Below are 15,748 nucleotides of genomic sequence, written 5' to 3'. Positions count from 1 at the left end.
TTCCTTCCCCTGTTCATACATTTTCCAAAGCTCTAGAATAGCTAGGCGTTTGTCCAACTTTTTGCCCGTGTATGTGGCGTGCAAGTATGTCATCATGTGTTGCAAAACAGTTTTAGATAGGTACCCGCCCTGTGGCCAAGGCATAAACATTTTGTGGGCGGTTCCTTTAACCCATTCTACACTGTATTTTTTCAGTTTAAATACATGTTTCGGCAACTGTTTGCACAGGTGTGCTAATGGAGTTATGTCCTCCATGCTTAAATCTGTACCATTTCCCCTTATATAACACTTGTCAAAGCTTCACGTGACTTAAACAATTCCAACAATATGAGCGAGCACCACTCACTGCAAGCTCCAATCCTGATTTTTCTACAACATGTTATATCCCCTATTTTAATCCACAAAACATCAGGTTATTCTCTACAACCTACCAAATATCCAATCGCACAGTTTTTATGCTAGTTCCTTGAAGGAAAATTTTCCATCCTATGACGTCACAACAATCAACACATAAGACAGACGTTAACAGACTAGAGGAACTCCAGCTGGTCACATGTATCTCTGCCTCTAAAATTACCCCGACCTGGAGTTTAAACTTATCCCTTTTGCGGTGTCTTATATCACCGTGGTAGTCTATTTGTTCCCCTTTATTTGTGACTCTGGATACAAGTTTCTTCTAGCTGCTTGTATAAAAGCATAGGAATAAGGCGGATCGTCTCTCTTCTCAGGTGTCCTCCCCGGTAACCTCACTCTTCTCGGGTGTCCTCCCCGGTATCTTTCCTATATCTACTTAATTTATCTTGAGTCATTATTCCCTTCCCCGTATATACATACAGTCTTCTCTACTTCTAACTATATTTTGTTTTCTCATCTCCCTCCGTTACCTTTTCCCTTATTTGTTTCTAAGGCATGCACTTTTACCAAAGCATTAGTCTTTTTCACTCACCGTTTGCATGTTTCCTCTCTGGATCCTCGGGATCACCTCCTTCACCGCCTTTTTCGACTTTTCTCCCGCTCAGCTGCCAGTAGGAGTGGGAAGGGGTTGTGTGGGGAAGCAGGGGTCCCTTCAGACCTCATTCTGCAGATTTTGTTTTTATTCTACCACTGTCTACGGGGAGCTTTACGGTCTACTCAGCCGAATGGCAAAGGACTTGTGATATTGCCGAGGACCTAGAGTTGCTTTGTCAACGGTCAATGGGTTTCTTATTCTAATCGATAACCATCAAGCTCTGCTAACAAGTGTACTCCGAGACCCCCGACCGGCCCATAGTCAGGTTTTGCTCAGAAGCACTTTAAGACAAGATAGCAGCACCCGTGAGATGGATAGGGGTGCAGATGTATTACTCCAACACCAATCAGTAAGGACAACTCACAGTTTGGTAAAGGGAGTCCGTTTAATGACAAATACAAAAAACAGGGAGTTGTGAATATCAGCAATGGTGCTTCCTTCTCGCTTCAACTCCAATAAACGTCATAGAAATTGTAACATCTATACTAAAAACTCGTCATCATTGATGTATAACACTCAAAAGTTAACATGCAATTCTATTGGTTAGGAAAAGGTCCCTTTAATATAGGTACTATATCTGTATATGGTAACAGAGTGAGGGGATTGGGTAAACACTGTCAGGTGGGCATCTAAGCCTTTCTTCCAAAATGACTACTGCAGATGTCACTAAAAGTATGACGTCCTATTTGTTCTACTAACTATAGGACCCTAGATTATTTGGTCCATTGTGATTGGGTTGGCAACAACCCCATGCATACTTTTCCACTTTGCTTAGCAGCACGCAGAATGGTCGGCCAGGTGCGAGGTGCCCCTTAGTTACCCGGCCTTCCCCCAGTCATTGCTACAATCAATCATTACTTTAGTAGCCATGTGTCAATTGTTTTACTGTGGTTGGCCTCGAGACTGCATCTTCTGTCTGGAAAAGTTCTGATATCTTTGCCTGGCCTTGTGCCATGCAGAGGTGTGACCTCTCGTTTTCGTTGAGCTCGGCTGGTCACGTGGTTCAGACACCGTGAATTTGGTTCTCCTTCCATCAATTTGTGTATTTGATTCTTGTTTCACCCACCACCTGCCTTCAGTTTCTTATCTCGACCTTTCAGAGGCAGGATATACTGTTCTTAGTTTCAATTAGATGTAGCTACTGTTCGTCTCTTCCATTAGTATGACCTTGGCTTCCCTGGCATAAGTTGCCTCTGATGAGTTTCGTTTCAGTCGTCTCTTCTCGTTTTTGCTAAATATGAAGCTTTCTCGTGTGGCCTTTAGTAACCTGGGTTGATTCTGCTTCTTTGTGCAAAGTAGAAATAAACTTGTAAGAAAGTGCTTTGTTTGAGGTAGATTATGTAAAGTGGCGCTTGCCGCACTATTCTTCTACTAAGCATAGCAAGCCGCACTGTTTTCTTCGCTTTCTTGCGGTTCCAAGCATATTTACAGGTGTAAACTGTTCGACTATCTTCATTTTGTTTACCGCTTAAACTTCTTACATTTTGACATTGTTCTTTTACTTTAAGTTCACAATATCCTTATTTATGGCCTTTCGTATCTTTGCATCATTCTCTGGTTGTCATTTCTTCTATCTGCGAGTCAGTCTGGGCCCTCGTGACGTCACCATTCGTCTTCTATTAAGGCTTTTTTGGTTTCTTCAGGGACTGTACTCAGACGATCATCATTTAGTTTCATTTGTTGGTATGGTTTTCTCAATGGATACCTTACTGTCCATGGCTTCCTTGGTACTGGTACTTCAATAGGTGCTGTTCTTTTAATAGGCACTGGGCAGAGCCCTACCGCGTCTCTCTGCTGGTTTATTTTCTCATCATACATCACATATCCTGGTGTGAATGTTCCTGGAACTTAAAAATGGACGATTGGGGTGCAGGCTTTATTCGGGACCTCCTCTACAGGCCTATTGTTTGAGTATTGAGAGCGGTCAGAAATGCGAGACGAACACAAAGTAAAAGTTTTCTCAAGGTGCACCATTTATTCAAATAAAGTTTGAACAACTCGTAGCTTTCCCTATCCTAATAGAGAGGGCCCTGTCTAGCAAACTAAACCTAAAGCAAAATGACCTAGTGTCTCTAATACGTACAACAAAATGATACAACGGAAATATGGCTAAATTTAGTTCAACAAACAATCTCTTAATTAAACGCAAACATTATTGAAAGCACTCCTTGTCACCAGGGCTGGACTCCCTTCCCCTGGATCAATTCAGGAATACTCTGGTTACAGTTCCGAGTCAACAGCGTTCCGTTAAAGATAATAGAAACGTTTTTTCCAACTACTGTTTTTCTCTGGAATACAATGAATGTACTTCCCGCAATGGTTCATTGAGAATTCAAAACAGGATGATTTTCACAATGCCTCTCTCGAAAAGATGATAGTCTTTCTTTCATAAACACATGTTCAAACCAATCAATTTTGTGTTATCCTCTAATAACTTCCTCATTGAAAGTAATTTTGTCAGGATAGCAAATCAACTTGTCTTTATACATCTCCTTGAAATAAATTGCTCATGTTAGCATAGCAAATCAACTTGTCTTAGTGATGCCACTGTGGGGCCAACAATATCCCGGGGCGGGCATCGGCCGATGGGCAAGAGGACCCAGAACTGGAAGTGTCTTCCATGTGGCAGCGGTTGGGCCAGCAAATCGATGCAGAGCGGCGGCTATCGGAGAGGGCGCGGCTCACAATGGTCAGGCATCAGCCGATGGTCAGGACGGAGAACTCCATGCACCGGGCGTTAAGGCGGGCTGAGAGCCTCATGGCAACTCGCAGGGACTTGGAGGAGTCCATGGCAACATCCCTGCAAGCCATCGAGGCCAGGGAACATCGTCGTGGAGTTCGATGATGCCCTGGCCCGGAACATCAAGAAGTGAGCTGTCGGACTAGCCCGCCGCCTTTGTATATAGTTATATAGGGTTAGGTTTAATTTTGGTTTTTGTTATGATTTGGAGTCCACGGACTTTGTTCCACTTTGTGTATATAGGTGTGTTTTTCATAGGGTTTTATGTAGGTTTCATTTTGTTTTGGGATCATGGGATCATGGACCCTTCTGACTTTCGGTGTAAATAGTTCAGGACCTGTACATGATTTTTTTTTTATCCCATGAACCTCTTCAATGGACGATGAGGAGGTGGACCAAGGGGCAAGCACAGGACACGGCCAAACAAAAAGACTAACTTGGTCCAGTACAAGAACCCAATTGGGCAAGACACTACAGAGGACCCATTAACCTATCTGCCAGGGTTCTGTCTAGCAATGAGAAGACACTGCTTAATAGGGGGATTTATTTTGCACCAACCACAATGACCGATATGATTGAATTCCAAATAGACTTATATACATTTGTCAGGAAGCTCAAATTGAAAAAATATTTTCACCACAAGGTCAGAACTGTTGAAACACTCACTTATTACTCTCACTCACCACAGACACGTCTAAGACTAAAGAAACAATCTGTCAAGAACATGGAGTACATCTTAGAAACTTAGAATAACATGAATTGTCTAGATTTACTCCCCCGTCATCCACGGAGAGCATAATTGAAACCTTTATAAAGCAGTAACGTTAGATATTTAGATATCTACACTTATATGGATGAAGCCAAGTGGGGTTACGAGATTAAAAATCTAATTTAAGTCATTCTGAAAGACAACCCCTCAAAGATCTTGCAAGGGATAAAAAAAGATTGTTATAAAAAAGGAGGACATATTGTCATTCTAAACAAGGAAATAGCAAAATGAAGGTAGGTCCAACGTGCAAATCCCGAGTGTTTGTCAATAATAGTAGTCACATCAGATCTTGTTGTTTAGCAAATATAACCTTTATAGGAGTATCAGAAATTGTATGGAACCAGCTGACAAGTGTTTCAACCATCCAGGTCGTTATCAAGGCTGTACAGTTGTTCAAACATAATCAAATAAAGTAAGATGTGAACATTATCAAGACATTGATAACAATGGTAACAAAAGTACCATTTGTAACATAAGGCATAGGTACACAAAAAACATCAAAGTAGGCAAAAATAGTATAGATGAGACATAACATTGCAAAATAAAGTTGAATTACATTCCATACCATGAGTCAGTAGTTTGACGGCCTAGTGTACTCATCACCATTGACATCTTCTTCCATAAGAACGGCACCTAAACCTGAATCACTTGCATCAGTATAAACTATGGTCTTCAGATTGCCTTTGAAACCGCTGGGTACTGGTGCCACTACAAGTCACTCCTTGGCAAAAATTGAATTCTCTCTCATACCCCTGAGAGCACTCAAATCGCACACCTTTCCTTGTTAGCTTCCTAAGCTCCCCTGTTTTACTCGGCAGCACTTTTATAAACTTTGAATAGTATTGAACCAGCCCCAAAAACTAGGACATTTCCACTGTTGTCTTAGGAGTAGCATCTCCACAATCACTTTAACTGTGCTTGTCTTCGTTCTGATGCTTGTGCCCGACAAATTGTAACCACGATATTCAACATCACTCTTCTGAAAGTGACACATCTCCAACATCAAAGTGAGGCCAGCCTCACCCAACTCTCTAGGAGAGGTGTAGCCTGCGTTCATGATCCTCCAAATTGCACCCCCAGATCAAAATATCAGCCTGCTAGAACTTGACTCCAGAAAAACCACCAAGTAAGGTGCATATTACTCTCAGAAAAATGCGACCGCTGACACAAGCCCAAAAGGCATACGTATACAACTAAACATACCCACTTGAGTAATTAATGTGGTCAAATCACATGAGTCAGGATATAGAGGAACCTGATGATACGCTGACTTTAAGTCAAGAAAAGAAAATACCCTGGCTCCAGAAAGATCCGAAATCAATCAATCAATTTTGGGCAATGGAAATATTTCAGCACTGACATTCTTGTTCAATTCTCTCAAATTGATGCATAGCCTCACTGTTCCATTGACTTTCCTCTCCATAACAATTGGGCTCACCCATTCAGAGACTTCCGTCAGCTCAATCACTCCTTCAGTTACCATGCGTTCCAGCTCAACTTCTACTTCTTTCCTCAATGCCAGTGGTACAGTCCTTAATTTTGTTACCACAGGAACTGCACCTTGATTAAGTTTAATGTTGTGTATAAACTTCCCCAAACAACCCACCTTATTCTCAAAAATCCACAAAACCCACAATTAAATGTCAGCATTGCTGGTAATACAAGTCCCGTCCTTCGCATCACATATGTTGCTCTCTGACTCTGTAGCTTACACCACAGATGTATACACAGGTAGTTTAGCGCTGGGGTCGAGTTTGATCCCTAAGGCTGCTTGACTGCCCCATAAAGGTAAATCTCCAACGTTGGTTACAAACACTTTGGTCATGGCCCTTCTCCCTTGAAACCCTAACTCAACATGCATCTCTCCAATTATGTGAATCAGATTTTCTCCATGCGCATTGGCTTTGACATTATCTTTAAGAACACAGTGACTAAACTTAAATTCCCAAGTGTCCTTACCAATTAGATTGTAATCAGCACTGCTGTCAATAAACATTAACATCTCAACTCTGTCGAGCGTGATCAACGACCTCAGTATCTTTAACTTTGTCCTCCTCACTGCATTCACCACTTGAATCACTGTCACACCTCCAAGAATTTCAGAATCCAAATCTTCATCTCCACAATCATTCTCTTGCACACTCCCAGTCTTGATAGACATACTGCAGCATTTGGCCTACCACCCCTCATCCCCCTCATGCAGCATTCAACATATACTACAGTACACTCTCTTGAATTTGTGAAATGCTGGGAACTCCTGTATCTGAGACATTTCTTCTGCTGTGGGTCACCACCCGAGTCTGCCTCCACCCTTGCCTTTGTGAAGCCCAGCTCTCCTTTCTATTCCCAAAGTCCTTGGCCCTCCACTCTTCATTTCGCTGGTCTTTTTACCCCCTTGACATTGACTCCTTGTCCTTGAAATAGCAACCCCTACAGCAGCCTTCTCTGCAATGGATTTGACTGACTCAGTGCTGAGCTGCTTAATGCATTGGGCGGTGTGCTTGACCTGTTTAGCGATCTCAATTTTCCTCTCCACATTTGGGATCCCTTTCCTTGCACAATACACCTTTTTATTTTGACAGAGCACTTGATCAGTAGTTGATTTCAAATGGGTTTGTCATGACAATGACCAAATCGACATTTGATCGCCAAACCTCTAATGGTGGTGACAAAATATTTTATGTTTTCACCACCCTTCTGCTCATCACTCCTGAAATGATATCTTGTCAAAATCGTGTTCTCCCTGACGTCGTAGTGCTTATCAAACCTCGCAATACTAATCTCGAAAATGTACCATGTTGCCACATCAGGATGTTGAGCAGGCTCTGGGAGTCTTTTAAACCACTTCTTGACATGGACGATCAGGACAGCAATAAAGCAAGGCATCCTTCCACTCCACTGCATGTTTTGTCCCATACACTGGCCTGCACAAACTTGAGGAAGTTTTCCTTCTAATCCTTCCACTTTATAAGTGGTTCACCAGGCTGGGATAAAAATAAGGCTGGCGCAGGAATGTTTGCCATGCTGGGCTTCAAAAGTCAAATGTTACCAGTAACTTTGAAAGTGTAATTTCAAAGTCAGGAAATACTTAACTGAGCACCCTGGTGGCCTGTATGGAATAGTGCAAGTAATTATGCTTGGAAACATCTTTAACTGAGCAAACTGCTTACTTGCACATAATTGCATTAGTAATCATGCTTGGATACTTTGGCCTGTACTCCGAGACCCCTGACCGGCCCATAGAGTCAGGGTTTGCTCAGAAGCACTTTAAGACAAGATAGCAGCACCCGTGAGATGGATGGTGTGCACATTTATTACTCCAACACTAATCAATAAGGACAACTCAAACGGTTTGGCAAAGGGAGTCCGTTTAATGACAAGTAAAAAGAACGGGGCGTTTTGAATGTCAGTAATGGTGCAATCTTCCTTCTCGCTTCAACTCCTACGAACTTCATAAAAATTGTAACATTTATACTGAAAACTCGTCATTGACGTGTAACGCTCAAAAGTTAACATGCAATTCTATTGGTTAAGAAAAGGTAACTTTAATATAGGTACTATATCTGTACATGATAACGGAGTGAGGGGATTGGGTAAACACTGTCAGGTGGGCATCTAAGCCTTTCCTCCAAAATGACTACTGCAGATGTCACTAAAAGTACGACGTCCTATTTGTTCTACTAACTATAGGACCCTAGATTATTTGGTCCATTGTGATTGGGTTGACACCAACCCCATGCATACTTTTCCACTTTGCTTAGCAGCACGCAGAATCGTCAGCCAGGTGCGAGGTGCCGCTTAGTTACCCGGCCTTCCCCCAGTCATTGCTACAATCAATCATTACTTTAGTAGCCATGTGTCAATTATTTTACTGTGGTTGGCCTCGAGACTGCATCTTCTGTCTGGAAAAGTTCTGATATCTTCGCCTGGCCTTGTGCCATTCTCCTTCCATCAATTTGTGTATTTGATTCTTGTTTCACCCACCACCTGCCTTCAGTTCTTATCTCGACCTTTCAGAGGCAGGATATACTGTTCTTAGTTTCAATTAGATGTAGCTACTGTTCATCTCTTCCATTAGTATGACCTTGGTTTCCCTGGCACGAGTTGTCTCTGCTGAGTTTCGTTTCAGCCGTCTCTTCTCGATTTTGCTGAATATGAAGCTTTCTCGTGTGGCATTTAGTAACCTGGGTTGATTCTGCTTCTTTGTGCAAAGTAGAAACAAACTTGTAATAAAGTGCTTTGTTTGAGGTAGATTATGTATATGTATAGTGGTGCTTGCCGGACTCTTCTTCTACTAAGCATAGCAAGCCGCACTGTTTTCGTAGCTTTCTTGCGGTTCCAAGCATATTTACAGGTGTAAACTGGTCGACTATCTTCATTTTGCTTGCAGCTTGACATTGTTGACATTGCTTGACATTGTTCTTTTACTTTAAGTTCACGATATCCTTATTGATGGCGTTTCGTCTCTCTTTGCATCATTATCTGGTTGTCATTTATTCTATCTGCGAGTCAGTCCGGGCCCTCGTGACGTCACCATTCATCTTCTATTAAGGCTTTTTGGTTTCTTCAGGGACTGTATTCCATACATAGGGGCCTGTATTCCATACTGAGACAGGCACTTGGGCCATGTCGTCATCAAAATATTCAGAACGGTTCTGTGCCAACATCATTCTCTGGGGGCACTTCTCTTTTGATCATTTGCACCCAAAAGGTGAGGCTCACCTCAATTGTTGTCTCTTCCATATCTACTTGCTCATGAAACAGATTGTCATCAGTGACGTCAGTCAATCGGTATTCTCCTTCAATGGCGATTACTGTGCACCATTGTCGGCCTTCATCGTCATAACCATCAAGCAAAGCCATTTTCCCTCGTACTGCAGCTGTGTGTATCACTAAGGGAAACACTTGTCCCTTTTCCTCGTGCATAGGTATTCTTGGCCTGAATAGAAATTCATCTGGGGTCCTCATGATTTTGTCTGCAAGGCCTGGCAGCCCTGCCATTAGTACACGTATTGCATACGCAAATATTTCGGGCTCTAATGGTGTAGCCCTCATAGCTGTGTGTCCTGCGTATGCTCTAATCATTTCACATACGTTTGAATAGTGCATTCCTGGAGTTGAACATATTATGCCCTCCTCCGTGAATGAGATTGACATATTTAACTTCGTCATTAGATCTCGACCTAAGATGTTTGCTGGGGTTTGTCGTGAATATAATAGAGGCACATTCATTTCACATTCTCCTATAGAGACTGGAAGTGCGTTTGTAAAGGGAACACGACTTGTAGCTCCTGTGAAACTCTGAGTATTTATGGCATCGCCGGACAAGGAAAACTCGCCTTCACGTATACATAAATGTGTTGCGCCTGTGTTAACCAAGAAGGAATATTCTTTATCCCCTGTAATGACATCCACCCTAGGTTCCCGGTGAGGGTCTGGTGTCACTGATAGGATAGAACACATCAGGGTTCTCTGTGAGCTGTCCTACTCCATATATAATTCTTACCTTGTGTGAATGGACTTCCCCCATCACCAGTATTATTCCTTATTCCAGGGTTCGCAGCCTGTCCGCTACTCACTGTCTGTGACAGTTGTATAGGCGACTGTTGTGATTGTCCTTGTGGGAGACTCACAGCAAGCATTCTGAGGTTGTGGACCTTGCTGTGTTCCTGGCATTTGCTGTTGCACCGTGTGATTCTGTGCAGCTCCCTGATGTAAAAACGCAGGTGGAATCATCATGCCTGCTCCTATTCCTTGGCCGTTTTGCATCATGCCTTGATTTCTGCATGTGCATGCTAGATGCCCTGTCATCCAACACAACCATCATACTGGCGGTGGGCTGATCAATTGCCCGTTTGACGTATATTGATTGCCATGTTGCATGTTTTGAAAACCTCCTTGATTATTTTGGAAGCCTCCTTGATTACTCTGCCATCCTCTTCCTCTAAATCCTCTTCTCCTAGGGTAAAACCCTGTGGTGCCCTGATTATTCTGTTGCAGATTAGTCACCTGTTGCATGCTCGACCCGTCTGTGCTAGTTATCATTGCTCCTTCGAGAGCATATTTTCATCATTTCTTCTGTACTAATTTTGCCTCTTCACCCTTTCGTGCAGCTTCCTTTTTGCGATTATTTTATTGCAGCAGCCTGCAATAGTGTGCGATGGTCAGCTGTATTTCTGACCATGGTTTAGCCTCGATTCCTACCAATTTCTTGAGCTGTGTCTGACCAACGTATCCCTTTGTCCCTCGAAACTCGTCTTTCGCATCTCCTCTCTGTCTCCTTTTCCTCATGCTCCTCTTTCAGTGTCAGACACTGTCTGTCCCCAACTCGTGCAACTTCTTGCGCCCTCTTTGTTCCTGCGTATTTCTAATCTATCTAGGGATAGTTCCCTATTCCCAATACTTCGGGAGACATCCTCAGTGTCGTAAAGCTGAGTGCTCTCTATGCGCTCGTCTTCCCCCTCCCCTTGGGGTATTTGTTCTAGCCCCATTTCGTTGTATATTCTATCGATCGTTTCTCCGATGCTTCTGGTGTCGAAGTCATCCTCAATGTTCGCGTTAGACGTGCCTAGTACTGAATCGTACTCGGGAAAGAATTCTTCGATGTCTTCCCAATCTACTACTGGCTCAGGTTTTTTAACTTCTCTTTCTAGATATTCGAGATCACGTGCTCTCTGTCTTCGCTTACGTTCTACATCGTCATTGAATTCTCTGTGCTTCCTCGCTTCTTCTCTGACCCTATCTTCTACGTCTTTCTTTTCATGTCTACGTTCATTTGCCCTCCGGATTTCTTCATCCCTTTGACTCTTTATTCTTTTCTCTCATATCCTTTGCTCTTCCTCTTACTTACGCTGCTCCTGCCTGTCTTGATCATTGGCTGCTCTTTGTTTACGAACGTGCTGCCTTTCTATCTCTTCATGATATAACTATTCTTGTCTCTGTCTATCTTTTTTAATTATTCTTATGTCTCTCAATCCTTTTTCCTTCTGCTTCTCCCTTCTCTATACATCGTCTAACCTCTCCTTATGTTTCGCATCATCAATGCCTTTTCCATTGAGTTTCAATAAAATCTGACCTCCCATCCATTCGTTCTTTGCGTGTGCTATCTCATCAGTTCTATCCTCGCTTCCTTTCCATCTTTTACCTTCTCTCTCCTTGTCGAGAGATGCACTTGTCTGTGTCTGGTTCCTTCTTTCATCATCGCGTCTCTCCTTGTCCCTTGGGACTGTGGAGGTGATATCCTTATGTTAATCTTTACCTTGATTTTCGTCACTACTTTGCGTAGGTGACTCATATGATGGGTTGCTATACCCTGTGGCTGCTTTAAGTTCTCTCAGTGGGTATAACCCTTCGTCCTTCCTGTCTTCAATCTTCGTTTCAGATGGGGCGGGTGGCGCGGTGGGCGTCTCACCCCCCTCTAGCATACATTAAGTATCCAATCTATTGGCGGCTCCTCTTCCTTCCCCTGTTCATACATTTTCCAAAGCTCTAGAATAGCTAGGCGTTTGTCCAACTTTTTGCCCGTGTATGTGGCGTGCAAGTATGTCATCATGTGTTGCAAAACAGTTTTAGATAGGTACCCGCCCTGTGGCCAAGGCATAAACATTTTGTGGGCGGTTCCTTTAACCCATTCTACACTGTATTTTTTCAGTTTAAAAACATGTTTCGGCAACTGTTTGCACAGGTGTGCTAATGGAGTTATGTCCTCCATGCTTAAATCTGTACCCTTTCCCCTTATATAACACTTGTCAAAGCTTCACGTGACTTAAACAATTCCAACAATATGAGCGAGCACCACTCACTGCAAGCTCCAATCCTGATTTTTCTACAACATGTTATATCCCCTATTTTAATCCACAAAACATCAGGTTATTCTCTACAACCTACCAAATATCCAATCGCACAGTTTTTATGCTAGTTCCTTGAAGGAAAATTTTCCATCCTATGACGTCGCAACAATCAACACATAAGACAGACGTTAACAGACTAGAGGAACTCCAGCTGGTCACATGTATCTCTGCCTCTAAAATTACCCCGACCTGGAGTTTAAACTTATCCCTTTTGCGGTGTCTTATATCACCGTGGTAGTCTATTTGTTCCCCTTTATTTGGGACTCTGGATACAAGTTTCTTCTAGCTGCTTGTATAAAAGCATAGGAATAAGGCGGATCGTCTCTCTTCTCAGGTGTCCTCCCCGGTAACCTCACTCTTCTCGGGTGTCCTCCCCGGTATCTTTCCTATATCTACTTAATTTATCTTGAGTCATTATTCCCTTCCCCGTATATACATACAGTCTTCTCTACTTCTAACTATATTTTGTTTTCTCATCTCCCTCCGTTACCTTTTCCCTTATTTGTTTCTAAGGCATGCACTTTTACCAAAGCATTAGTCTTTTTCACTCACTGTTTGCATGTTTCCTCTCTGGATCCTCGGGATCACCTCCTTCACCGCCTTTTTCGACTTTTCTCCCGCTCAGCTGCCAGTAGGAGTGGGAAGGGGTTGTGTGGGGAAGCAGGGGTCCCTTCAGACCTCATTCTGCAGATTTTGTTTTTATTCTACCACTGTCTACGGGGAGCTTTACGGTCTACTCAGCCGAATGGCAAAGGACTTGTGATATTGCCGAGGACCTAGAGTTGCTTTGTCAACGGTCAATGGGTTTCTTATTCTAATCGATAACCATCAAGCTCTGCTAACAAGTGTACTCCGAGACCCCCGACCGGCCCATAGTCAGGTTTTGCTCAGAAGCACTTTAAGACAAGATAGCAGCACCCGTGAGATGGATAGGGGTGCAGATGTATTACTCCAACACCAATCAGTAAGGACAACTCACAGTTTGGTAAAGGGAGTCCGTTTAATGACAAATACAAAAAACAGGGAGTTGTGAATATCAGCAATGGTGCTTCCTTCTCGCTTCAACTCCAATAAACGTCATAGAAATTGTAACATTTATACTAAAAACTCGTCATCATTGATGTATAACACTCAAAAGTTAACATGCAATTCTATTGGTTAGGAAAAGGTCCCTTTAATATAGGTACTATATCTGTATATGGTAACAGAGTGAGGGGATTGGGTAAACACTGTCAGGTGGGCATCTAAGCCTTTCTTCCAAAATGACTACTGCAGATGTCACTAAAAGTATGACGTCCTATTTGTTCTACTAACTATAGGACCCTAGATTATTTGGTCCATTGTGATTGGGTTGGCAACAACCCCATGCATACTTTTCCACTTTGCTTAGCAGCACGCAGAATGGTCGGCCAGGTGCGAGGTGCCTCTTAGTTACCCGGCCTTCCCCCAGTCATTGCTACAATCAATCATTACTTTAGTAGCCATGTGTCAATTGTTTTACTGTGGTTGGCCTCGAGACTGCATCTTCTGTCTGGAAAAGTTCTGATATCTTTGCCTGGCCTTGTGCCATGCAGAGGTGTGACCTCTCGTTTTCGTTGAGCTCGGCTGGTCACGTGGTTCAGACACCGTGAATTTGGTTCTCCTTCCATCAATTTGTGCATTTGATTCTTGTTTCACCCACCACCTGCCTTCAGTTTCTTATCTCGACCTTTCAGAGGCAGGATATACTGTTCTTAGTTTCAATTAGATGTAGCTACTGTTCGTCTCTTCCATTAGTATGACCTTGGCTTCCCTGGCATAAGTTGCCTCTGATGAGTTTCGTTTCAGTCGTCTCTTCTCGTTTTTGCTAAATATGAAGCTTTCTCGTGTGGCCTTTAGTAACCTGGGTTGATTCTGCTTCTTTGTGCAAAGTAGAAATAAACTTGTAAGAAAGTGCTTTGTTTGAGGTAGATTATGTAAAGTGGCGCTTGCCGCACTATTCTTCTACTAAGCATAGCAAGCCGCACTGTTTTCTTCGCTTTCTTGCGGTTCCAAGCATTTTTACAGGTGTAAACTGTTCGACTATCTTCATTTTGTTTACCGCTTAAACTTCTTACATTTTGACATTGTTCTTTTACTTTAAGTTCACAATATCCTTATTTATGGCCTTTCGTATCTTTGCATCATTCTCTGGTTGTCATTTCTTCTATCTGCGAGTCAGTCTGGGCCCTCGTGACGTCACCATTCGTCTTCTATTAAGGCTTTTTTGGTTTCTTCAGGGACTGTACTCAGACGATCATCATTTAGTTTCATTTGTTGGTATGGTTTTCTCAATGGATACCTTACTGTCCATGGCTTCCTTGGTACTGGTACTTCAATAGGTGCTGTTCTTTTAATAGGCACTGGGCAGAGCCCTACCGCGTCTCTCTGCTGGTTTATTTTCTCATCATACATCACATATCCTGGTGTGAATGTTCCTGGAACTTAAAAATGGACGATTGGGGTGCAGGCTTTATTCGGGACCTCCTCTACAGGCCTATTGTTTGAGTATTGAGAGCGGTCAGAAATGCGAGACGAACACAAAGTAAAAGTTTTCTCAAGGTGCACCATTTATTCAAATAAAGTTTGAACAACTCGTAGCTTTCCCTATCCTAATAGAGAGGGCCCTGTCTAGCAAACTAAACCTAAAGCAAAATGACCTAGTGTCTCTAATACGTACAACAAAATGATACAACGGAAATATGGCTAAATTTAGTTCAACAAACAATCTCTTAATTAAACGCAAACATTATTGAAAGCACTCCTTGTCACCAGGGCTGGACTCCCTTCCCCTGGATCAATTCAGGAATACTCTGGTTACAGTTCCGAGTCAACAGCGTTCCGTTAAAGATAATAGAAACGTTTTTTCCAACTACTGTTTTTCTCTGGAATACAATGAATGTACTTCCCGCAATGGTTCATTGAGAATTCAAAACAGGATGATTTTCACAATGCCTCTCTCGAAAAGATGATAGTCTTTCTTTCATAAACACATGTTCAAACCAATCAATTTTGTGTTATCCTCTAATAACTTCCTCATTGAAAGTAATTTTGTCAGGATAGCAAATCAACTTGTCTTTATACATCTCCTTGAAATAAATTGCTCATGTTAGCATAGCAAATCAACTTGTCTTAGTGATGCCACTGTGGGGCCAACAATATCCCGGGGCGGGCATCGGCCGATGGGCAAGAGGACCCAGAACTGGAAGTGTCTTCCATGTGGCAGCGGTTGGGCCAGCAAATCGATGCAGAGCGGCGGCTATCGGAGAGGGCGCGGCTCACAATGGTCAGGCATCAGCCGATGGTCAGGACGGAGAACTCCATGCACCGGGCGTTAAGGCGGGCTGAGAGCCTCATGGCAA

The sequence above is a fragment of the Ambystoma mexicanum genome, chromosome 14 (genome assembly GCF_040938575.1).
Source record: "Ambystoma mexicanum isolate Mex_15411 chromosome 14, UKY_AmexF1_1, whole genome shotgun sequence".
Taxonomy (NCBI): Eukaryota; Metazoa; Chordata; class Amphibia; order Caudata; family Ambystomatidae; genus Ambystoma; species Ambystoma mexicanum.
The sequence above is the reverse complement of the archived record's forward strand: the minus strand, read 5'-3'. Positions refer to the sequence as shown.